The sequence below is a fragment of the Caretta caretta genome, chromosome 1, assembly GCF_965140235.1.
Source record: "Caretta caretta isolate rCarCar2 chromosome 1, rCarCar1.hap1, whole genome shotgun sequence".
Lineage (NCBI taxonomy): Eukaryota > Metazoa > Chordata > Testudines > Cheloniidae > Caretta > Caretta caretta.
Genome location: NC_134206.1, coordinates 169,986,145 through 170,011,171, shown reverse-complemented (window position 1 = coordinate 170,011,171; position 25,027 = coordinate 169,986,145). Strand labels below are relative to the sequence as shown.

The following is a 25,027-nucleotide window of genomic DNA, read 5'->3' as shown; positions in this document are numbered from 1 at the left end:
TAGAATCATACAATCATTGAATTGGAAGGCACCTCGAAAGGTCATCGAGTCCAGTCCCCTGCACTCATGGCAGAACTAAGTATTATCTAGATGATCCCTAACAGGTATTTGTCTAACCTGCTCTTAAAAATCTCCAATGATGGAGATTCCACAACCTCCCTAGGCTATTTATTCCAGTGCTTAACCACCCTGACAGTTAGGAAGTTTTTCCTAATGTCCAACCTAAACTACCCTTGCTGCAATTTAAGCCCATTGCTTCTTGTCCTATCCTCAGAGGTTAAGAAAAACAATTTTTCTTCCTCCTCCTTGTAACCACCTTTTACGTACTTGAAAACTGTTATTGTGTCCCCTCTCAGTCTTCTTTTTTCCAGACTAAACAAACCCAATTTTTTTCAGTCTTCCCTCATAGGCCATGTTTTCTAGACCTTTAATCATTTTTGTCACTCTTCTCTGGTCTCTCTCTAATTTGTCCACATCCTTCCTGAACTGTGGGGCCCAGAACTGGACATGATACTCCATTTGAGGTGTAATCAGTGTGGAGAAGTGCAGAAGAGTTACTTCTTGTGTCTTGCTTATAACACTCCTGCTAATACATCCCAGAATGATGTTTGCCTTTTTTGCAACAGCGTTACACTGTTGACTTATATTTAGCTTGGGGTCTACTATGACCCCCAGATCCCTTTCTGCAGTACTCCTTCCTAAGCACTCATTTCCCATTTTGTATGTGTGCAAATGATTGGTCCTTCCTAAGTGGAGTACTTTGGATTTGTCCTGATTGAATTTTGCCCTATTTACTTCAGGCCATTTCTCCAGTTTTACTGCTTTGCATAGCTGCAGCCTATGACTGCCCTGTCTCGCACTTCTTTGTTTCTACTCCTCAGCAGAAAATGTCCCAGGAAACCAAAGATTGCATCTAAAGTTTCCAGGAAGTTTCTACACTTCCTGGAGAACTTAATCAATAGCACAGGTCACATCTGAAAACTGTAGCAGAGCTGGGAATTGAATCAAGGATATAAATTGGCCATCAATAAGTTTAGGCTTGAAATTATACAAAGGATTCTAGCCATCAGAGGGGTGAAGTTCTGGAACAGCCTTCCAAGGAGAGCGGTGGGGCAAAAAACCTAACTGGCTTCAAGACTGAGCTTGATACATTTCTGGAGAGGAGGGTATGATAAGATTGCCTGCATTGGTATATTGGTATGCCTGCGTTTGGGACTACTAATAACAAATATCTCCAATGGCTGGAGATGGGACACTAAGATACTGCAGAGAATTCTTTCGCAGATGTTTGGCTGATGGGTCTTGCCCACATGCTCAGGGTTCAACTGATCACCATATTTGGTGTTGGGAAGGAATTTCCCCCCAGGTCAGATTGGCAGACATCCTGAGGATTTTTTACCTTCCTCTAAAGCATTGGGCACTGGTCACTTGCAGGTTTAAACTAGAGTAAATGGTGGCTTCTCTGTAACATGAAGTCTTTAAATCATCCAGAGGTTATGTGTCTATTACAGGAGTGAGTGGGTGGGTGGCCTGTGACCTGCAGGTGGTCAGACTAGTTGATCCCAATGGCCCCTTCTGGCCTTAAAGCCTATAAGTCTATGAGTCTTTATGAGTCTAATGAGGATGGATTAATGAGGCAGAGAGGCAGGGGAGGGGACAGCAAGAAACTGAGGAGAGAAGCTGTCAAGGTTCCTCCCCCACTCTGAACTCTAGGGTACAGATGTGGGGACCTGCATGAAAACCTCCTAAGCTTATCTTTACCAGCTTAGGTCAAAACTTCCCCAAGGTACAAAATATTACATCCGTTGTCCTTGGACTGGCCGCTACCACCACCAAACTAATACTGGTTACTGGGGAAGAGCTGTTTGGACGCGTCCTTCCCCCCAAAATACTTCCCAAAACCTTGCACCCCACTTCCTGGACAAGGTTTGGTAAAAAGCCTCACCAATTTGCCTAGGTGACTACAGACCCAGACCCTTGGATCTTAAGAACAATGAACAATCCTCCCAACACTTGCACCCCCCCTTTCCTGGGAAATGTTGGATAAAAAGCTTCACCAATTTGCATAGGTGACCACAGACCCAAACCCTTGGATCTGAGAACAATGAAAAAGCATTCAGTTTTTTACAAGAAGACTTTTAATAAAAAATAGAAGTAAATAGAAATAAAGAAATCCCCCCTGTAAAATCAGGATAGGAGCTATCTTACAGGGTAATTAGATTCAAAAACATAGAGAACCCCTCTAGGCAAAACCTTAAGTTACAAAAAAGATACACAGACAGAAATAGTTATTCTATTCAGCACAATTCTTTTCTCAGCCATTTAAAGAAATCATAATCTAACACATACCTAGCTAGATTACTTACTAAAAGTTCTAAGACTCCATTCCTGTTCTGTCCCTGGCAAAAACAGCATACAGACAGACACAGACCCTTTGTTTCTCTCCCTCCTCCCAGCTTTTGAAAGTATCTTGTCTCCTCATTGGTCATTTTGGTCAGGTGCCAGCGAGGTTACCTTTAGCTTCTTAACCCTTTACAGGTGAGAGGAGCTTTCCCCTGGCCAGGAGGGATTTCAAAGGGGTTTACCCTTCCCTTTATATTTATGACACGCCCCCCAAATCTCAGCTAGGGTGAAACACTGGCTGGGATTTCTTCCTGGAGCTCTAGGAAAAACAGAGTTAATAAGACACATGCATCTCTAAATATACTACCAAGTACATAAAGACTAACAATATTTTCCACATCTCAAGGACGATTCTAACCAGTTGATTCTGGGAAACTTTCACGGGAGAGTGCATCAGCCACTTTGTTAGAAGCTCCTGAGATGTGTTGGATGTCGAAATCAAAATCTTGGAGAGCTAAACTCCACCGAAGAAGTTTTTTGTTAGTTTCCTTGACGGTGTGAAGCCACTGTAGTGCAGCATGGTCGGTTTGCAGGTGGAAATGCCGTCCCCAAACATATGGGTATAGCTTTTCCAGGGCGTAGACAATGGCGTAACATTCTTTTTCAGTGACTGACCAGTTGCTTTCCCTCTCAGACAGTTTTTTGCTGAGAAACACTACAGGGTGGAATTCTTGATCAGGTCCTTTCTGCATTAAAACTGCTCCCACACCACGCTCGGACGCATCTGTGGTTATTAGGAACGGTTTGTCAAAGTCTGGGGCCCTTAGTACAGGGTCAGACATGAGTGTCGCTTTAAGCTTGTTAAAGGCCTTCTGACACTTTCCGGTCCACTGAACAGCATTTGGCTGTTTCTTTTTGGTTAGGTCTGTCAGTGGGGCAGCGATTTGGCTGTAGTGCGGTACAAATCGTCTGTAATAACCAGCCAAGCCTAAGAAGGATTGAACCTGTTTCTTTGACTTTGGGACAGGCCACTTTTGGATAGCATCCACTTTGGCCTGTAGGGGGCTGATAGTTCCTTGACCCACCTGGTGTCCAAGGTAAGTCACTCTGTTTAGGCCTATTTGACACTTCTTAGCCTTAACAGTTAGTCCTGCCTCCCTTATGCGCTCAAGGACTTTTTGTAGATGTTCCAGGTGGTCTGCCCAGGAATCCGAAAATATGGCCACATCGTCAAGGTAGGCGACTGCATATTCTCCTAATCCCGCTAGGAGACCATCTACAAGTCTTTGGAAAGTGGCGGGTGCATTTCGCAGCCCGAAAGGGAGTACATTAAATTCATACAGCCCGAGATGTGTGATGAAGGCTGACCTTTCCTTGGCAGATTCATCTAGCGGTACCTGCCAGTACCCCTTGGTTAAGTCCAAGGTAGAGATGAACTGGGCCCGTCCCAGTTTCTCTAATAGTTCATCTGTGCGTGGCATTGGATAGTTGTCTGGGCGAGTTACAGCATTTAGCTTACAGTAGTCCACGCAAAAACGTATTTCCCCATCTGGTTTGGGAACTAGAACCACTGGAGATGCCCATGCACTTTCAGAGGGGCGGATTACACCCATCTGTAACATATCCTGGATCTCCCGGTCTATAGCAGTTTTAGCTTGAGGAGACACCCGGTAAGGTTGGACCCTAATTGGGTGAGCATTACCTGTGTCAATGGAGTGGTATGCCCGTTCAGTCAGTCCTGGGGTGGCTGAGAACGTTGGCGCGTAGCTAGTGCACAGCTCCTGGATCTGCTGTCGCTGCATATGCCCAAGGGTCATGGAGAGGTTCACCTCTTCCACACCACCAGCACATTTCCCTTCGTAGTAAACACCTTCAGGCCACTCAGCGTCGTCTCCTCCCTGGGCTGTAAACTGACAAACCTTTAATTCTCTGGAATAAAAGGGCTTTAGAGAATTAATATGGTACACCTTAGGCTTTCGGTTGGAGGTGGGGAATGCTATGAGATAATTAACAGCTCCCAGGCGCTCCTGGACCGTGAATGGCCCTTCCCACGATGCTTCCATTTTATGGGCCTGGAGCGCCTTTAAGACCATGACCTGGTCTCCTACTTTGAAGGAACGCTCTCCGGCATGTTTATCATACCAGGCTTTTTGCTCTTTTTGAGCATCCTGTAAGTTTTCTCTAGCAAGGGCTAAAGAGGTTCGGAGGGTGTTTTGTAGGTTGGTTACAAAGTCCAGAATGTTAGTTCCTGGAGACGGTGTAAATCCCTCCCATTGCTGCTTCACCAACTGCAATGGCCCCTTAACCTCACGGCCATATACAAGTTCAAATGGGGAAAACCCTAAACTGGGATGTGGTACAGCTCTGTAGGCAAAGAGCAACTGCTGCAACACTAGGTCCCAATCATTGGAGTGCTCATTTACAAATTTACGTATCATGGCCCCCAAAGTTCCATTAAACTTCTCCACCATGCCATTTGTTTGATGGTGGGAAGGAGTGGCAACCAAGTGATTTACCCCATGAGCTTCCCAAAGGTTTTTCATAGTTCCTGCCAGGAAATTAGTCCCTGCATCTGTGAGGATGTCGGAGGGCCAACCTACCCTGGCAAAAATGTCTGCTAGTGCCTGGCACACACTTTTAGCCCTGGTGTTGCTTAGAGCTACTGCTTCTGGCCATCAGGTGGCAAAATCCATGAAAGTCAGTATGTACTGCTTTCCTCTGGGTGTCTTTTTCGGAAAAGGACCCAGAATATCCACAGCTACTCGCTGAAATGGAACTTCAATGATGGGGAGTGGCTGGAGAGGGGCTTTGACCTGGTCTTGGGGTTTTCCCACTCTTTGGCACACCTCACAAGACTGGACATAGGTAGAAACATCCTTGCCCATTCCCTCCCAGTGGAATGACCCCCCCAAACGGTCTTTGGTCCTGTTCACCCCAGCATGGCCACTAGGGTGATCATGGGCTAAGCTCAAGAGCTTGGCCCGGTATTTAGTTGGAACTACCAACTGTCTCTGAGGATGCCAGTCTTCCTGGTGTCCACCAGAAAGAGTTTCCTTGTATAAAAGTCCTCCTTCTATAACAAACCTGGATCGATTAGAAGAGCTGAGAGGCGGTGGGTTGCTCCGTGCCACCGTCCAAGCTCTCTGGAGGCTTTCATCTGCTTCCTGTTCGGTCTGGAACTGTTCCCTTGATGCTGGAGACATCAGTTCCTCATGGGATTGTGGACCTAGGCTTGGTCCCTCTGGAAGCGATAAAGGGGATGGAGCTGTTTCTGTTGACTGTGAACCGCTCTCCGCTGGTGCACTATGTTGGGATTCAGGCTCCGGCTGAGCCTCTTGTGTAGGGTTATCGGCTGCTGCCAGTTCAGGTTCGGTGGGGCCCTCTGGTGTTGAGGTTGCAAGTACTGGATTCAGTGCTGACACGGGGTCTGGTGTTGGTTGTTCGGCTGGTTCCGGTTCTAGGACTGGTTCCGTCTGGGTCTCTGGGACTGGATCCACTACTGCTGTTGCAGACATTGGCCTGGGGTCCGGGTCCATCACCTCTGACTGGGTCCTGATAGAAGTTTCCGGAACAGAGCTAGGCCTCACGGCTTGTTTAGCCTGGCTGCGGGTGACCATTCCCACCCTCTTGGCCCGCTTCACATGCTTGGCCAAGTCTTCCCCCAACAGCATGGGGATGGGATAATCATCATAGACTGCAAAAGTCCACATTCCTGACCAGCCCTTGTACTGGACAGGCAACTTGGCTGTAGGCAAATTGAAAGAGTTGGACTTGAAGCGTTGAATCGTCACTTGGATCTCTGGGTTGATTAAATTGGGGTCCACGAAGGAAGCATGGATAGCTGACACTTGTGCTCCGGTGTCCCTCCACGCGGTGACCTTCTTCCCGCCCACACTCACAGTTTCCCTCCGCTCCAAGGGTATCTGGGAGGTATCTGAGCCTGTGGACCTCTGGTGTGATTCCGGTGCAATGAACTGTAATCTGTTGGGGTTCTTGGGGCAGTTGGCCTTTACATGCCCCAGCTCGTTACATTTAAAACATCGTCCAGCTGATGGGTCACTGGGGCGAGGAGGGTTGCTGGAGAACGGGGTGGTGGGACGATAAGGGGTCTGGAGGGTTCTTTGGGAGGTAGGTGGGGCTTTGGGCGGCCCCCGGTAATAGGGTGTGGTCTGGGGTGGTCCCTTCTGGTCTCCGCTCCAGCTGCGACCAGTTTTCTTCTTCTCTGCCTCCTCCACCCATCTGGCTCCAATCTCTCCTGCCTCAATTACAGTTTTGGGTTTCCCATCTAGGATGTATCTTTCTATTTCCTCAGGAACACCCTCTAAGAATTGTTCCATTTGCATTAGGAAGGGCAAATTTACTGGAGATTCAACACTTGCTCCTGATATCCAGGCATCCCAATGTTTCACAATGTGGTAGGCATGTCGGGTAAATGACATGTCTGGTTTCCACCTTAGGGCTCTGAACCTCCGACGAGACTGCTCGGGTGTTATCCCCATTCTGACTCTCGCCTTGGATTTAAACAGTTCATACTTGTTCATGTGTTCTTTAGGCATTTCAGCTGCCACCTCAGCTAAGGGTCCACTGAGCTGCGGCCTCAGCTCTACCATGTATTGGTCAGTAGAGATGTTGTACCCAAGGCAGGCCCTTTCAAAGTTTTCTAAGAAGGCCTCAGTATCATCACCTGCCTTGTAGGTGGGGAACTTTCTGGGATGGGAAGTGGTACCTGGAGAAGGATTGCTAGGGTTTGTTGGGATATTCTGCTGAGCCTTTATCTTCTCCATCTCCTCCACATACTTCCTCTCTTTTTCCTTCTCCTCCAGTTCTTTGTCCCTCGCTTCCATAGCTCTCCTGTGAGCAGCCGCTTGGTGTTGTTCTGCTTCTCTCGCTGCCTCCCTTTCTTGTTCCTTCTTCAGCCGCATGAGTTCTATCTGTCTTTCATGTTCCCTTTGTCTTTCCTCAGCCTGAAATTTGGCTAATTCGAGCTGTAGTCGAGCCGCGGATTTTGCCATTCTAACCTCTCTGTTTTTAACTAACTTTACACCCGAGGTTTAGAAATAAACAAACAAAACTTGGCTGTAAAATTTTGCTGTGCTGGAATAGAATACCTATTCTCTGATAGTGATTGTCAGCCTACAGAAAAAGACAATTCCCTTGTCTCTGCTCTGGGCCCAAATTAAAGCAAAAAACCTCCAACTACTTGGAAACCTGCTTACCCAGCCCAAAGAAAAAGCAAATGGGTAGAACACACACCCCCTATTTACTTTTAGGAAGAAAAGAAAAAAAAACCTCTGGGTTGGAAGACTGTGAATTTCCCTGCAGGAGTTAAGTACCCTGCCTCCAGGCAAAGAAAACCTGCAATTCACAAGATAATCCCCTTTTGTCTCTGCTTGGCCACAGTTTCAGCTTTCAGTTTCAACTGCTTTCTGGACTTCCTTTCCAAAGGAAAAAAAAATTTCCTTTTTAAAATCTGTATTTCTAGTTCAAAAAATCTCAACTGGATCTCAAAATGATTTCAGGTTAATCCCACCACTGTGCCACCATGTCAAGGTTCCTCCCCCACTCTGAACTCTAGGGTACAGATGTGGGGACCTGCATGAAAACCTCCTAAGCTTATCTTTACCAGCTTAGGTCAAAACTTCCCCAAGGTACAAAATATTACATCCGTTGTCCTTGGACTGGCCGCTACCACCACCAAACTAATACTGGTTACTGGGGAAGAGCTGTTTGGACGCGTCCTTCCCCCCAAAATACTTCCCAAAACCTTGCACCCCACTTCCTGGACAAGGTTTGGTAAAAAGCCTCACCAATTTGCCTAGGTGACTACAGACCCAGACCCTTGGATCTTAAGAACAATGAACAATCCTCCCAACACTTGCACCCCCCCTTTCCTGGGAAATGTTGGATAAAAAGCTTCACCAATTTGCATAGGTGACCACAGACCCAAACCCTTGGATCTGAGAATAATGAAAAAGCATTCAGTTTTTTACAAGAAGACTTTTAATAAAAAATAGAAGTAAATAGAAATAAAGAAATCCCCCCTGTAAAATCAGGATAGGAGCTATCTTACAGGGTAATTAGATTCAAAAACATAGAGAACCCCTCTAGGCAAAACCTTAAGTTACAAAAAAGATACACAGACAGAAATAGTTATTCTATTCAGCACAATTCTTTTCTCAGCCATTTAAAGAAATCATAATCTAACACATACCTAGCTAGATTACTTACTAAAAGTTCTAAGACTCCATTCCTGTTCTGTCCCTGGCAAAAGCAGCATACAGACAGACACAGACCCTTTGTTTCTCTCCCTCCTCCCAGCTTTTGAAAGTATCTTGTCTCCTCATTGGTCATTTTGGTCAGGTGCCAGCAAGGTTACCTTTAGCTTCTTAACCCTTTACAGGTGAGAGGAGCTTTCCCCTGGCCAGGAGGGATTTCAAAGGGGTTTACCCTTCCCTTTATATTTATGACAGAAGCTCTTATAATGTCATCACATTTGACTGAGCAAAAAGCTGACAACTGTTCTTCATTTTGAGTGATTGAGAATGTCACTTGTTCTATAACTAACATGATATTTTGGATGACTTTTCACTTTTTGTTTATTATGGCTGTAGTTTAGGTTTGATTAGGAATGACCATGGACACTGTATGAGGGAGCAACATCTGCTTTGACCCTTGCCCTTAGGGGAAAAGGGAGAGGAAAACAGGAGAATGAAATGGAGAATGAAAAACGATGCTTAGTGTTTTGAGAACATATAATGTAAATAGCTTAAATATTGATCATATCACTGGCTCACCACCTCTAAAAGCTGCAAGCCTTGCCCAGGAACCTAGACAAAAAGTTTTAGAAGTGGCCACTGATTTTGGGTGCCTCGGGGAATTAGCTATCCAAATTGAGGCACCTTCGGCCTGATTTTTTTTTCCTGAGGTGCCCAGCTTCAGGTGCTCAGTGCTTCTGAAAGTCAGGCCAGGAGTACCTCCAGTTGGGCACCCGAAAGTCAGTGGTCACTTCTGACAAATGTGAGGCTTAACCTCTGTCCCTCAGTTTTCCCACCTATAAAGCACAAAGGGTTATTAACAGTTACCTAGCTTGGTGAAGCACTTTGAGAGCTTCAGATCTGGAGTGCTAAAAATTATTATTTAAACATTTTTTTATACCCTGTCCCTGCTTTTAATTAGCAAGTTTGCTCTTGCAATAAAAACCAAAACAAATCACACACACTTAACTATTCTCTTCCAAAACAATACTACTGTTATAGAATGAAAATACCAGATTAAAATAGTTAATAACAGCTATAGATAACATTTTCTCTGACAAGACAATAATACACTGTTTTCAATAAAGAGTCAGTCCAACATTTGCAACTGCAATATTACTTACAAGGGAGACAGAACAAAAGAAATCATGTCAGATTAAGGTTCTCCTGAATCATAGCTCAGAACATAGAGCATAGCTTCTGAATAAACAGATTATGTTGCATAAGGTAGAACTAGTAGGCAATCTTCAGTTATGACCGTCTGCATTAAGGCTGCATATGACTTATTGTGGCAGGCCCAAGAGAAAACATCCATTGGCATTATGATTATTATAGATGCATTATTAAGTTTCCTTGTTTTTATTCTCCATAGGCTTCCTCAAAACTAGGAGAAATTAACCATTCCATCCCTACTCTGCTCTACAGCAAAAATTAGACTTGAAATTATAATAAGAATCCATGGTGCCCAAAACAAATCAATTGCTTATTTTCAAAGCTTTTTAATCTGTAAAAAGATCCGAGAAATTGCACACAAAAAAGGGTAAAGCTGTAAATACTAGAGATAGGTGAATGACAAAATTCAAAGAATTTATGAAAAAAAAAATCACAACTTTCATCAAACAAACGGTTCGAATGTTATTTGACCATTTTGAGGCCCTAATTCAGCAAGCACATAGGCATGTGCTTGACGTTATACACTGTGAGTAGTCCCACTGACTTCAATGGAACTTCCCAATATTCTGTGCTATATAGATTCTTATACCTCCCTCAGCACAGCAGTATCTAAGCTCCTTCCACTAGTGCATAAAGTGACCAACATCAGCCATGTGCGTTCATTCTCTCTCTGACCCCTCTCCCCAGAGGAAGAATAGTATGTGTAGTATAGTGTTTTCTTTTGGTAGGGTCTGGAGTTTGTTTGTTTTAAATGTACACATTGCTCTGTGTCAGTGGTTCCAAAACTTGTTCTGCCGCTTGTGCAGAGGAAGCCCCTGGTGGGCCGGCCCGGTTTGTTTACCTGCCGCGTCCGCAGGTTTGGCCAATCGCGGGTCCCAGTAGCCGCGGTTCGCTGCTCCAGGCCTATGGGGGTTGCAGGAAGCGGTGCGGGCCAAGGGACGTACTGGCCGCTGCTTCCAGCAGCTCCCATTGGCCTGGAACAGTGAACCGCGGCTACTGGGACCCACGATCGGCTGAACCTGTGGACGCGGCAGGTAAACAAACCAGCCCGGCCCGCCAGGGGCTTTCCCTGCACAAGCGGCGGAACAAGTTTGGGAACCACTGCTGGGCATTTATATTGGAGACCTTGAACTTGACTCCATATTTTATGGGAAGCCAGCAACAGAGATCATAAGACAATATGCTGTGCTCATGGTGGCCTGTGTTGCTGAGACCTGCTGCAGGGTTCTGTACAAGTTGGAGTTTCCTGAGGGCTGATAACTTCATGCTCAGTTTCCCACAGTGTGTAAAATTACAGATGTGCATAGGTCTGAGCAGGATCATGGCTTTAGTAAGCACAGTTTGAAGTCATGGGAAAAATAGAGCTGAGCTACAAGTAAGGAAAGTTCCTGAACATTTTAAAGTCCTCTAAATAGATATTTGCTTCAGCTGTGTTCCCACTTTATTCACTTTTCCATGAACATTGAAATGAAAATCAAACAAACAATTAATCACAGGAGCATGCTTGGAAAATGAACGTTGGACTCATTGCTGAAACTGGTTTCATCAGAAAACAAAACTTGGTTAATGACTAAACAAAATTTGTTTTTAGGAGAAAAAGACTGGATAAGTCATCCACCCAGAAATCAGAAATAATACCATGTGACATAGGAGACCAGTCACGAAACTCAAATACTTAAAGCAATACTTGTAGTGAACAGTTTGCAAGCAACTCTCTTGTCTCCCATGATGTGTAACCCCTGGGGCTCTCTTACATCAAAGGGAGCATTTCCTACTCTCCAACGAGCCCAGTGACCACAACTGTCCATTGCAGGGGTGTAAGAAGCAGGGCATCTCCTCCCATACTGAGCAGCTGGGCACAATCTGGCCTAGTAAGATATGGCACAATAATAAGAATAAATGCTTGTGCACAAATCACAGACAGGAAAAGGCCTAAAGCCACTCAATAAATTGTATGCTAGGAATAAATCAGCTAGCTCTAGTGAAGACTCATTTTCAGTTCATCATAAATCTTTTTGCAGAGGACCGTATATTGCACAACTATTACAGAAAATTCAAAGAGCAATAATAATACAACTGCAGTATATCACATTTTTGCCGATTTTTTTCCCTTTTCCGCCCAATTTTAACTAGGGGGATCATTTAAATAAGTAGCCATTTTACATGATCTAATACTGGTACCAAAGTATTATAAGATGCACATGAAGTGACATGTACCATTGAGATCTGCTACAGAAGAGATATTTAGGGAAAGGCTGCTATTGGTTCCCTCCCCCCTCTATGTAGGTAGCAAGCTTATGTAGGAGAAAGGCCTTTCAGAATGAGCTTTTCTCACCCACCCCTGAATTGAGTTAAATGGAGGTGATGAGTTGCCTGCCTCCTTGCCGCACATGAGCATTAATATGGGTTTTATGTATGGAAAAGAATATTCATTTTTGCGGGCAGAAGGGCTACTGATAACCCCTTATAATAAGGATTGAGATGAACAGCTAAGGCGGGTCTCTTCTATTTGAAAAAAAATTAGGTACAGTCAGAGATAACTTGGGAACATACAATAGATGGGGTCTATGAGCTGTTAGACTTTAGTCAGGGTTTTTTTTGCTAGTTTGTGCAACAAATAAACCAACAGCTCCTGAAAGTCGGTGGCAGCAATTTATAGTTTGGCCAGTAAAATAAAAATTGAAAAAAGAGAAGTTTATATAACCCTTCTCCGGCTCCTCAGTGAGATAAACTGGCCTCTGACAGGAAATATTGGGGTACAAGCTGTGGGAGAGTGAGACTTGTTCTCCCCCCAGCAAACCAATTCCTCACTGCTCCTAACCTAGAGACGAGTTCCCATGCACTTACCTCATAGTGTTCCCGGTGCCCAACACAACCCAACTTGAGACATTCAGTCTTGATTAGCTTCCCCTCCATGATATAGATACCTTTCCTACTGACCCCATCCCCATTAACCAAATATGTTTTCCCAATGCACTCCCTCTAGGAGAGCAACTCAGCCTAGGGGCATTCCGTGCTCACTCTTTCATCAGGTACCCGCAAGTGGCAGAGCCAGATTTCGAAATGGCCATGTGTGTCTGTGTGTGTAAAGGGACGATGGGTCACTAGTGACTGGCGGTGGGCTGGAGAGTGAGCCTGCCCAGCACTCACCTAGCAGCAGTGGCTCCTGTCCTGTGGGGCTAGTCCTGGCTCCCCACTTAGGGTATTGCATGGGTTCGCAGCATCATTCAGGTTTGGCTTGGCCACCTCTCCATTCAGCCCATTGACATCAATAGAAATCAAACACTGAAATACCTTTAAAAATCTGATCCAAAGAGACTTGCCTAAGGTCACAGAGGAAATCTGTGCAGGGAACATTTTACAGCAAGAAACAATGACTCTTCTGTGTAGTAAGCTTGTGCCTGCTGTCATTTCTCTGGGGATTGTAGCAGTTTGTGCTAGCCCACCACCAAACAGGCTGCTCCATGATAAGGAAAGCATGTCAGGCTCTCTTTGTAATGTCTCACCCATCACCCTGTCAGCTGTTTGACACTTTCTTCTGCTTGCCTTGATATGATACCACAAAAGAATATTTCTATGGATGATCCAGTCATCTTGCATTGGGTTCACATGTCCGGGCATTCACAAAGACATCTTAATAAGGCAAACAATGGGCTAAATGCTGCTCACCTTACTCCCATAAGTAATCCCAGTGAAGCCAATGGGCCCACCTGTGTGAGTAAGAAGAGTTTGGGCCAAAGTGGCTTCACTGATGTATACAGACAGCTCTCAGGGTAAAGAGAGAGTGCATTGAAGTATGAAATTCAAATATAGACATACAAACATAATTGCCAAAACTAGCTGCCACCTCCAGTATATTTAACATGCAGTTTCAAGCAGTTTTTGAGGAAGAAGCCGGCATATCACATCTGCATTGGACTTGCCGTCGACTAGAGATAGTTGGGATGATATGTAAACCTTGCCATGGGGTCACAATTACTCAACCCCCCCCCCCCCCCCCAAACCCTCCTTTACAAAACACCACCACCTCAACATTGTATGTATCCCATCCACTAGCTGTGAACTGGTGTAGTAGAGCCCTACTCACTATGGCTTGACATGTTCCTGAGGCATTGCCTCCCTCAGGGTGTGTGTGTGAGAGAGTGTGTCTGGAACAGAAGCCTGGGTTTATTCCATCTGAGAATTCCATGCTGCTTGGAAAGCTCTTAGCTGGCCAGCTGTGATTCTAGCCACATTACTCAGTAACCTGAAAGGAGCTGGGACTATGGCAGAGAATCTGGGCCTAAGATCATAGTGACTGAAAGTTATTAGCATCTAATAGTTGTTCAATGGCCTATATTAAATGAATCCCATGGATATGTGACCATATGTAATCTTAATTATTTCTAAGTCTGTGTCTTCGCTGCCAAAAAGGTGTTGTTTTTTTTTAAAAAAGCAAGATAACTGACACAATAGTTATCTTACTGTAAAACCCTAGTGGAGAGAAGACACCTCTAGTTTTTACTGCAAGGTAGCTAGATGAGGTCAACACTATATACGCTACCCATGGATGACCTCACCGAGCCTAAACTCATGATAAAACTACATTGCCATGCCTGCACTAGAATTTTACAGTGGGGTAGCTAACATGCATTGGTTACCCCCTGGTAAAAACAAATTTTTTAGCAATAAAGACTAAAGCTTAAGGGGCCTCTTATCTTGGTGTCTAAGAACTCAGGTATGGAATGGGACCAAACTTCCTTGCCCCAAAACAGACACTGGTCTCACTGGGTTATGGTTAAACTAAATGGCAGCTTTCCCTGCCCCCCATCAACCATTTACATTTATTCAGTGTTCAACAGAAACAATGACAAAAACAGATTCCTAACCCAGGGCCACAGGTCAGGTCCTTATGTCACTATAAACAAATAGTAGAAATCAGTGAAACACTCCAACTAAACATATACATTCCCCTCGGTTAATTTTAGTTATTTATATATTTTTAGCATAGCGTTCTGCCTGTAGCTTGTCTTGGATGTGTCTGTGAGGTTCACTTGAGCACAGCTCAACCTATGCTATAGCTTGCTGGGTTAATTGACAAGCTAATGAAGGACACCTGCCAGCAAACCCCACTGTTTTGTAACTCCTGCTGGGTCTGACTACATATCTGCAGCGTGCACAGGGTTATGAGATTTCTATCCAGTGACAAGCTTAGAGTGGGGTTATCACCCTGAATCCCCCAAGGTTGAGCTATTCTCTATGACAGACATTAATCACCATCACAATTAGTCTCAGCAGAAGCCCAGGATTAAATGGGCTTGGAGAATAAACCACTCTTTCACCCTAAAAGGTTATAGCTCAAGAATGTGGCTTAGGAGGTTCACTTGAGGGGCCCAGCTGTTGCCTGTACTGCAAATACTATGTAGATAAAAAGAGGATTCAATGTGGCACTTCCCATATTGGTGCTTAGAAAACTGTCATGTGGTTTTTATCTTCCATCTGAACAGCCTCCAGAACCTGGGAGGGGAAGACATCTCATACAAGAATGAGACTTTAAATGGTACCATAACTCCTATAGGTTTTTTACTGAAATGTCAGTCTGGCGTAGGAGCCCAAGTTCTGGTTCAGGCCCCGATCCCTTGATGTTCTAACACACAGGCGAAAAGGCTGTCAGCTGAGACTTGCTGACTCATTTTAGCACGCAATGCTGCGGACACATTTTCACTGCTAACCTTGTATTTGATATTTCCATGGGCAAAACTGAATATTTTGTCATACCCAATTACGTTTATGAGTTCAAGTCTTCACTCACTTAGAACCTAACCACATGCTGCATGTATAAAAATGATTATTTCCCCTTCTGAATCACACACAGACTGTCCAATCATACCTGAAGGCAAACAACAGGAAAATGATGTTCCCTGATTGCCTTCTCTCTAATGAATAAGAACTATAAAAAGGAATTTCGTTCAATATCAATTATTCATACTCCAGCAACTAGCTGACACATCCTCAATTATGACTACCATCCACACTGGCAATAAAATGCAGTTTCAGTATGACTGGAATATATGTTATTGTCAATTGAAATATATATCATGTACAAGGCAATAGACAATGACAACACCAGAGAGGAAATAACACCTGGCAGCCCCTTGGGAAATATAGAGGCAAGACAAGACAGCAAGATTGTCCAGTATCCTTATCTGCAGATTCTGTACTTTTAAACATTGACCTCTGAGGTATAAATAACAAGAAAATTTACCTGTGCTTACCTGAAAATTTCCTTTCTTCAAGTAATAAGGCCCACTGTTACAATGGGTATTTCAGCTGGCTTGAGGGCAGAACCAGACCTGTCAGTCACCAGCAGCAGCTGCATGCCCTACTCCCTTCAGATGAGATAACATCCACAGCCATGATCATTCAAATCTTTCCTAAATTGTTAAATATACATTGAGGAAAATGCACAACAATTTCTTCTACTGCAGGATATGTGAAATTCTTCCTCATTCCAAACCCAAATCTTTGGATATCAATTTTCATCCCTATTCTGGGTAATCTATTCGTGTCCAGGATGGGCTGGATTGGTGCAATTTATTACTTGAAAAAATGAAATGTTCAGATAAGCACAGATAAATATTCCCGTTTGTCATCATGTTCAGGCCCACAGATCTGTTACAATAGGATTTTCATAGCAGTGTGCCTCTGGGGATGGGAAGTAAGAGCATTTTTTAAATATGGAGCTCCAAAAAGAGAGAGATTATATATCCTTCATCTGCCCTTGTCCCCTAAGGCATGGTGAAGCCTTCTGCCAAAAAAATAAAATAAAATAAAATAAAAAATCCTGCATTGCTAAAGATTGGTTGATCAATGTGCATAATTTGGTGAATTTATGTATGAATGGCTATGCAGCTGCCTAACTGATCTCAGTACAGAAGGCCTCTTTCCCTCCTGTCTTTTGTATGGTCCCGAAGGAAGACAAAAGGGTGGGAAGGCATATATCAGAGACATTGCCCTTCTTTGTGAGAGGTTATTCCCCACCTCACTCCCAGGTCCTGAGACATGCAGAGGCCACAGGGCACTTTACAGCTGTTTCCAGATGCAAAGAAGTTAAAAGCACCAGCCCACCAACTGGACATAAAATGTGTGAGGTTATTTCTGAGTGCAGGTTCCACTCTGCTTTATCCAAGTTCTGATCTCTATGTATAGGTGTTAGTCTCCCTGCCAATTCGGGAGATAGAAACTTGCTCAGTCCAGGAGAGAGGTTGATTTCTCTCTTTGGGAGAAGGCTGATCGTGTGTTTCCTACTGTAATGATGAAATCCCCATCAGACACATTGATTGTTATGATTAGAATAGTCTGCTATCGATGGAAGGAACAGTGCTTTGCCACTTCAATGAATCATTGCATTCCAGCTAGTCGATGCTTTTCTGTGTCTCTTCCTGGTAGCCATTCCTTGGATTGACTTGGGGCTTAAATGAGCCCCCTGCATTAGTCTCAGCTGGAATCAGACACAAGAATCATGCTACCTGATTTATAATGGGTAGATCCCTTCAAAAGTCTGGTTCTCTGCACTCACCAGTTGAGGGAAGGCTACACAATTGGACCTTGAGCTCTGCGTGGAGGGAGTAACAGTAGTTACTGAATAGGTTTTAGGCTATGTCTACACTACATACCACTCTGGGTGGTGTGTAGTATACATACACACAGAACCCCCCAGCACAGGCATAAATAGGCGCGTGGCCAGTGAGGCATGGCTTGGGTGAGTAAAGCCACACCTGAAGGGTGTGAGTATGTATGTGAGTACATACCCTATATGCTCTCTACTCACCCAAGCAGTTCCTCCTGATCTACACTGCTCTTTTTAGCACTGTAGTGTCCCACTGCCTTCCTGATGCTGGAGCCTTCCCCCTGCAAGAGGAGACTCCCCCAGCAGGAAAAGGCTCTGGCAGTGGGGCGGTAGTGGGGAAAAGCTCTGCCATAGGAAAGACTCTGGCAGTGGGGAAAGGCTGCCAGCTCCCCATTACTGGAGTCCTACACCACCACAGGGAAAGACTCTAGCAGCAGGGAAAGGCTGCCAGCACCCTGTTGCCGAAGCTCTTCACTGCCTCAGGGAAAGGCTCCAGCAGTAGGGAGCTGCTGAAGCTTTTCCTGTGGTCTGCCCCCCTGCCAGAGCCTTTCACTGACATGTGTAGCTATCCACTGCAGTGTAGACACAACCTGCTTTTCACTTTTCTGTGTAGCTCCACGTACACTAGGGTGTGTAGTGTAGATGTGGCCTTATAAGAACTCTGAGTCACTGAGGCATGCCTGTGGATGAGATCAATATTCCCAATAAGCTCCAATAAGGACTGGATTTTTGTTTCTGTGATACCACTTATTTTCCTTTAAGGCTCTCTTCAGCTTCTGTTAACATTCTGCTGAGATGGGATCTTGTACATGATAATATTGACTTCCCTATGGTTGACTTTCCTGCCACCATGTGTCTGTGTGCAGCATGAATCCCAACGATTCTAGAAACTGTATCACTCTTGTGTTCGTAACCCAGGCCAGCTTGGTGTGGCGCTCTGTCCCCCTCTGGTGGCTCCTAGCCCAGCTAGCGATTGATGAGTGTGCTACAGCCTTGGCTAAGAGCCCTGTGGCTTTTAGTTAACGCAACAGAGGCTTATGCATTTAGCTACAGAGGCCCCAGGTTCGATCCTCCTAATGACCAGAGTCTGTCAGTCTTACGTGTTCTTTTCAGCTTTCTCTCTATAAGGAGTTGTGATCACAAAAATTGCCCAGGAGAGTTAAAGTGGTGTAAAGCCAATATGAAAATTACCATGATCGTGGAAAAGACCCTGGGAACCTCTGGTCAGATCAAATGGCAATTTTTAACTTTAGGGGGGAGACAAAACTGCCATCCGTATGAAAGATGGAGGAATTATCCATGGGATGGTAAAATGGGAATGTGAAGATAAGCCTCCTTTAGGGACTTACTTAGATGTTTGTCAGGTGGAGCCCCTCTCAGTTTGTTCCCAGTTCTCTGAGGCTATAAATACAATGGGGAGCAGTTTGTATGGCTTCATTCTTGTCCTGGCATTTCCATGCTTTCGAGATTGGGAATGGGACAAAGCTGTTCCTGTGATTCTTGCACCGCTCCATAGAATACACCCCCTGGAGAATGAGTTGGATTGTATGACAAAGGGGCACTTGGCTTAGTGGTCCAAGGTGTCCCTTCTGGTCCTATGTCTTATGTTCCTAAATCTCATGCTTCAGGGCTTCGGACAGTCACCTTTGGGGGGGAGGAAGGAAACCTTTCCCCTCAAAATGTTATGGGATTTTTTGGTTTCCTTCATCAGATGCAGGTGATGTCTGTAGAGGGGACACCAGATGGAATGGGCCGGTGCTCAGGCAATACAGAGAATTATCTTTCTTAGATGCTTGGCAGGTGGGTTTTGCTCACATGCTCAGTGTCTAACTGGTTGCCATATGTGGGGTTGGGAAGGAATATTCACTAAAAGCAGATTGGCAGTGCCCTTTGTTTGTTTTGCCAATCTCTTCCTTATGGGTTGCTTACTAGGATCATCCGGATACAGCTCATGAAATCAATCCCCTTCCATTGCAGGGGCCTTAGGCATTGGTGCTCCTGAGTCCTTCCTGTTCTCTGCATGTCGCACACCATAGTTTAGTCTCCTCTGGGCCGCAATACTTCAGTCTAATCCAGGTTACTGGGCTCGATGCAGGGGTAACTGTTGGTCACCTCTGATATACAGAAGGTCAGACTAGTTGATCTGGTAGTCTCTTCTGGCCTTAAACTCTATGACCTCATTTTGACCAAAGCTTTAGATGGACATTTGCTCCCAAATTGTACACTAATCAGGTGGTCTAACTCTGGATAGGGCTGGCTGGGAATCATACAGGAACTCAGGTATGATCTTCCATCTGGCGCACTGTCCTTCTGCATTGCTCTCCTCATGGAGATGGGGAATGGGGCCAGTCCTGCTTGAGGGAGGGGGCTGAGATAACTCTGCCTGGCCTGGCCTGGGTTGAGTGGGAGACTGCCCTTTGCCCACAGAGCTAGCCAAGTTCCCCAATGAGACACTTGATAAGGCTAATTAACCTCTTACTCCACCTTTTCATGTTCTCAGTATATATATCTTCTCACTATATGTTCCATTCTGTGCATCCGATGAAGTGGGCTGTAGCCCACGAAAGCTTATGCTCAAATAAATTTGTTAGTCTCTAAGGTGCCACAAGTCCTCTTGTTCTTTTTGTGCATACAGACTAACATGGCTGCTACTCCTGAGACTTGACAGAAATGCCTATGACTGATTTAGCATGAAGTCTAAAGTGCTAATTCAGCAGAACATTTAAGTACATGTTTAACTTTAAACACGTGGGGGAATCCATTCCTATTCAGTAAAGCACTTAAGTATGTGCTTAAGTGCTTTGCTGAATCAGGGCTTAAATCAACTAACCCTTTAATAATAATATGTAACATTCATATAGTACTTTTCTTCGTAGATCTGCAGAGGTGGTATCTTTAGGTCTAGGCGGAAGCACACTGGTGGAGTAGTGGCAAGAAATTTGTCCTGCTAGTGTCTCAGCTTTACTTTTTCGATGGATGAACGGAGGTCTACAGAACTCTCAATCTGCCTTCTTTGACAAGCACTAAAATAAAGTTCATGATCTCGACCAAGCAACATCAGACAGCTTCCCAGCTTCTTGTAGTTTTGTGTTTGCTTTGCTGTCAGCTGAGGGCAGAAGTTAAAGAAGAATTACCTAATTTCCAGATGTAAAGAAAAATATAGGGAGGTAGGGGAAGTAACACAAGTCGTAGGCCAAGATAAAAGATCAAATGATCTGAGAAAAACTGTCTGAAGAAAATGTGTTTTCTAGATTATTTTCTCTCGCATAAGGACTTTCAAAGAACGTGGTATGTTTACTTGTTGAGAGAAAACTGGAATTTACCTTTAGAGGACCTGCGGTGTTTGCTCCAATCACATTCTAGAAAGTGAATATATGTCTTTGTAAATGTTGTAAAAGTTATGGAATGACTGAAGGCAAAGATGGCCCAGTCACCACTTGTGTGGGGAAAAGGGATCTCAGCAATAACTTCATGGGGGTTTAGAGAAGAGCTCATTGTAAGGATTGGAGACTTGGTTTTCAATGGATTCTCCTTCTATTGTAGCCTAGAGACCGTATCTTGGGTTGATGTAAATAAACCTAGTTCCATTGACTTTAGTTGAGCTAGGCCATATTACACCAGCTGAGTATCTGGCCCCATATTTTACCTTAATAGCGAAGCATTGTCCTTACCAACCCTCCTAAGCCGCGGTTTTCTTTCATCTCTGTAGGTTTTAGTTAATCCTTCCTAGTTATTATTCGCATTGTGTAGGGCCCAAAGGACCCCCTCATTCACTATGATTGAAAATAATATTTTTGAGTCATGGGCAGCATAACAATAATAATTAAAATTTACATAGTGACTTTCATTCTCAGACAATGTTTAAATATTGACTATTTAATTCTCACAACAGATATATTAGGCAGGTAACTATTATTCATCTATTAATTGACACAAATACCTTATATTATCACCTTCCTGAATCTGAGTTTCCCAAATCCTTCTATGGATTATTGCCACTGTACCAGTTATATGTGAATATTTTAATAGATAACTGTAGTTTTCTGATTTTCCTTTATTAAAATATTATAGTTAATATTAATAATCTTTCTTTTGGATTATATCTAATACAAAGGTATTGAACATTTAATTTCTCTGTGCCTCAGTTCCCCATTTGTAAAATAAAATAATAATAATAATACTTTATTTCTTTTACCCTTGTATGTACATTGCAAAGTCTTAAAGGCATGGGCAGTTTTACAATGTGGATGTACATCATAGTGGGGCCCTGATCTTGGTTGAGGCCTTTAGGCATTACTGCAACACAAATACAGGCATTGATAAATAAAAATAACACAATAATAGTGACCACTTGCTGTCATTAAAGACTCCAGTCAATCTTTTCTCAAGATTTGTTGTGCAGACCCGGATTTCCAGGGCAAATTCCTATTTGGATAAATACATTCCATCTACTTTAATTCCATGTACAGTTTCAAGGGATTAAGGCATTTTTCTTTGCTTCCTGTCCCAAACTGTCATGTACTGTTACTCTGTGCTCTTAAATACCCATCCTGTTTCATTCCCTGGTTGAATACATTTCAGTGGTGGTTGAAAGATTCCTGTGTATCTAGTTAGTAAAGCTTTCAGGGATCCTTTAGAATGAAAGCTTCTATAGAAATGTAAAATGCTATTAATTATTATTATTCTAATACATGACCACTAGCCCTTATGAACTATCCCAATCCATAAAAATATTGCTGTGGTTTAACAAAAGGTCTTGGAAATATTAGCCTTAAATTGGAAGGATGTATTTTTAAAATAGAACACTGTTACTATCGACTTACTTGATTTATGAAGCATTATCGTCTTTGTATTGTGGCATTATTGAGAATCTGGCCTCCAGATTTGCTAAAATTGCTAAACATTCCCTATTACGCTTTCAAACTAATCAACATTAAAAGAGTAAATCCTTTAATTTTTCATTAATAAAAGTTTATATTACCACTAATAATCTATTCATTGGAGTATGTTATTTAAGTAATGATAGTCTAGTACATTTAACTTCCTATGGCTTTGCCTTGACCTTTTAACTCCTCTAACTGATCATTACCTAACTGTAAAATCCCCCAAATAGGTCATTAATGCTTAAATAGATTTCTCTTGAAATTGCTAGAATATACTCTGGGAGCAGAATGGTCTCTACAGAGATACCTGTTTGTGAGTTGCTTACTCTGTATGAAGATGAAGCACTGATCCAACTGATAAGACCTTTAATAAGTGCTACTCAGCCAGAAGTTCTGAATTCAACTAAATTTAACTCTGTGCCTATTTAAGATGGTGAAACTCTTCTTTCTTGTTATGCAGCAACTGTTTCTTTGCCATGTTGCTTAAATTTAATAAACCCTCCAAACTTTCTTTCATCTGCTTGTATTGAACATGTACCTCAGTTTGCTTTAAGAAGGCTGTTTCTATTTAAACTCTTCTCAAACACTCTGAAAGTACTCAATTGTATATAGTCTGACCAGGAGTTGGGAGGAACCCAGGCCCGCCTTCTACTCTGGGTTCCAGCCCAGGACCCTGTGGAATGCAGCTGTCTAGAGTGCCTCCTGGAACAGCTGTGTGACAGCTACAACTCCGTGGGCTACTTCCCCATGGCCTCCTCCCAACACCTTCTTTATCCTCACCACAGGACCTTCCTCCTGGTGTCTGATAATGCTTGTACTCCTCAGTCCTCCAACAGTACACATTCTCACTCTTAGCTCCTAGTGCCTCTTGCTCCGAGCTCCTCACACACACGCCACAAACTGAAGTGAGGTCCTTTTTAAACTCAAGTGCCCTGATTAGCCAGCCTTAATTGATTCTAGCAGCTTCGTGATTGGCTGCAGGTATTCTAATCTGCCTGCCTGTCTTGTTTCCAGAAAGTTCCTGATTGTTCTGGAACCTTCCCTGTTGCGAGAGGGTGGAAGACCACGAGTGTCGAGGAAGCCCCCCCGCTCTAGGCCACCAGGTAACTCAGGAGGGTGGAAGACCACGAGTGTCGAGGAAGCCCCCCCGCTCTGGGCCTGGGCTAACCTGAACACCTCTCCCTCCTGAAAGCTGTTGTGTTATACCTTCTGATTGCGTTATTTTGTTGCTAAGTTTTTCTTTATTCTTTTGTATTCTCTGTAATTGTCACAAATAAATTTCTTTTCTGTTTCAAAAAAAAAAAAAAAAAAAAAAAAAAACCTTCCCTGTTGCCTTACCCAGGGAAAAGGGACCTACTCAACCTGGGGCTAATATATCTGCCTTCTATCACTCTCCTGAAGCCATCTGGCCTGACCCTGTCACAATAGCTACATCATCATCTACTTTGATAGGGCTTGATGTATACTCCTTAAGTGACAAAATTCCAGCTGACTTGCAGGAATGGAACAGTCTTATGCTTCATTCTGCGATCAGCCAGGGCAAGGGATATTATAAATCAGTTATGAGACATTGAATCATCCTCTGATATGGCCCAAAAGTTTTTTGAGAAAATTAATGTACAAAGTGTGCACCCCAAGGCTCTCTCTTACTGGGGTCCCATCAAACAAAAGGATGTTTATTTCTGTGAGATGCTAAAATGAATTTCTAAGACTGTCCTCCTGAATACATGAGCTACTTATGTAATCTAGACACCTAATCCACCAGGACCATCTTTACAACATGATACCATCAGCGATGTGCAATCTCAAAGCTGTGACTTAAACTGTGGGTCTCTTGACCAGTGATTTCTCACTAATTACCAGAAATGCCTCTTCCCATAAGAGATGTGCTTTATTACTGTGGATAAATTGGAGAGAGTCCAGTGAAGGGCAACAAAAATGATTAGGGGTCTAGAATACATGACTTATGAGGAGAGGCTGAGGGAGCTGGGATTGTTTAGTCTGCAGAAGAGAAGAATGAGGGGGGATTTGATAGCTGCTTTCAACTACCTGAAAGGGGGTTCCAAAGAGGATGGCTCTAGACTGTTCTCAATGGTAGCAGATGACAGAACGAGGAGTAATGGTCTCAAGTTGCAGTGGGGAAGGTTTAGATTGGATATTAGGAAAAACTTTTTCACTATGAGGGTGGTGAAACACTGGAATGCGTTACCTAGGGAGGTGGTAGAATCTCCTTCCTTAGAGGTTTTTAAGGTCAGGCTTGACAAAGCCCTGGCTGGGATGATTTAACTGGGAATTGGTCCTGCTTTGAGCAGGGGGTTGGACTAGATGACCTTCTGGGGTCCCTTCCAACCCTGATATTCTATGATTCTATGATTACTTGTTCTGACTAATGTCACTATGAGAGAGATCTTCATGATGAGGGAAGATTTATGATCTATGAGACATTCATATTTCCCTTTTCTGTTCAGGAAACTGTAAGAGGTTAAATGTACAAAGTAGCATGAGGTCATTAAATAAAAATAGAACTGCAAAACTGCTCTCTGAGATGTATTTTTGTATGCAGGTACATTGTTACAGAGCAGAAAATCCAGAAACGAGGGAAGGAAAAGTACTCACTTCATTCGTACCTTCCTCTCCCAAGGGTAATTATTTTGGCATAAAAAGCGTCATCAGGTGTGATCAGCTGTAAAAAGGCATGGGTTACTAATGTGGTATTGCTATGGGAGAGGAGGGACTTCATGCAGAGAATATGATGCTTGCTCTGT

At 43.7% G+C, this 25,027-nt stretch overlaps 1 protein-coding gene across 1 annotated transcript in view; it reads right to left on the bottom strand.

Moving 5' to 3' along the window:
- CYYR1 (cysteine and tyrosine rich 1) overlaps nucleotides 1-25,027 on the bottom strand; it is a 167,755-nt gene that overhangs the window by 61,824 nt on the left and 80,904 nt on the right. The gene's annotated exons all lie outside the window — the stretch shown is intronic.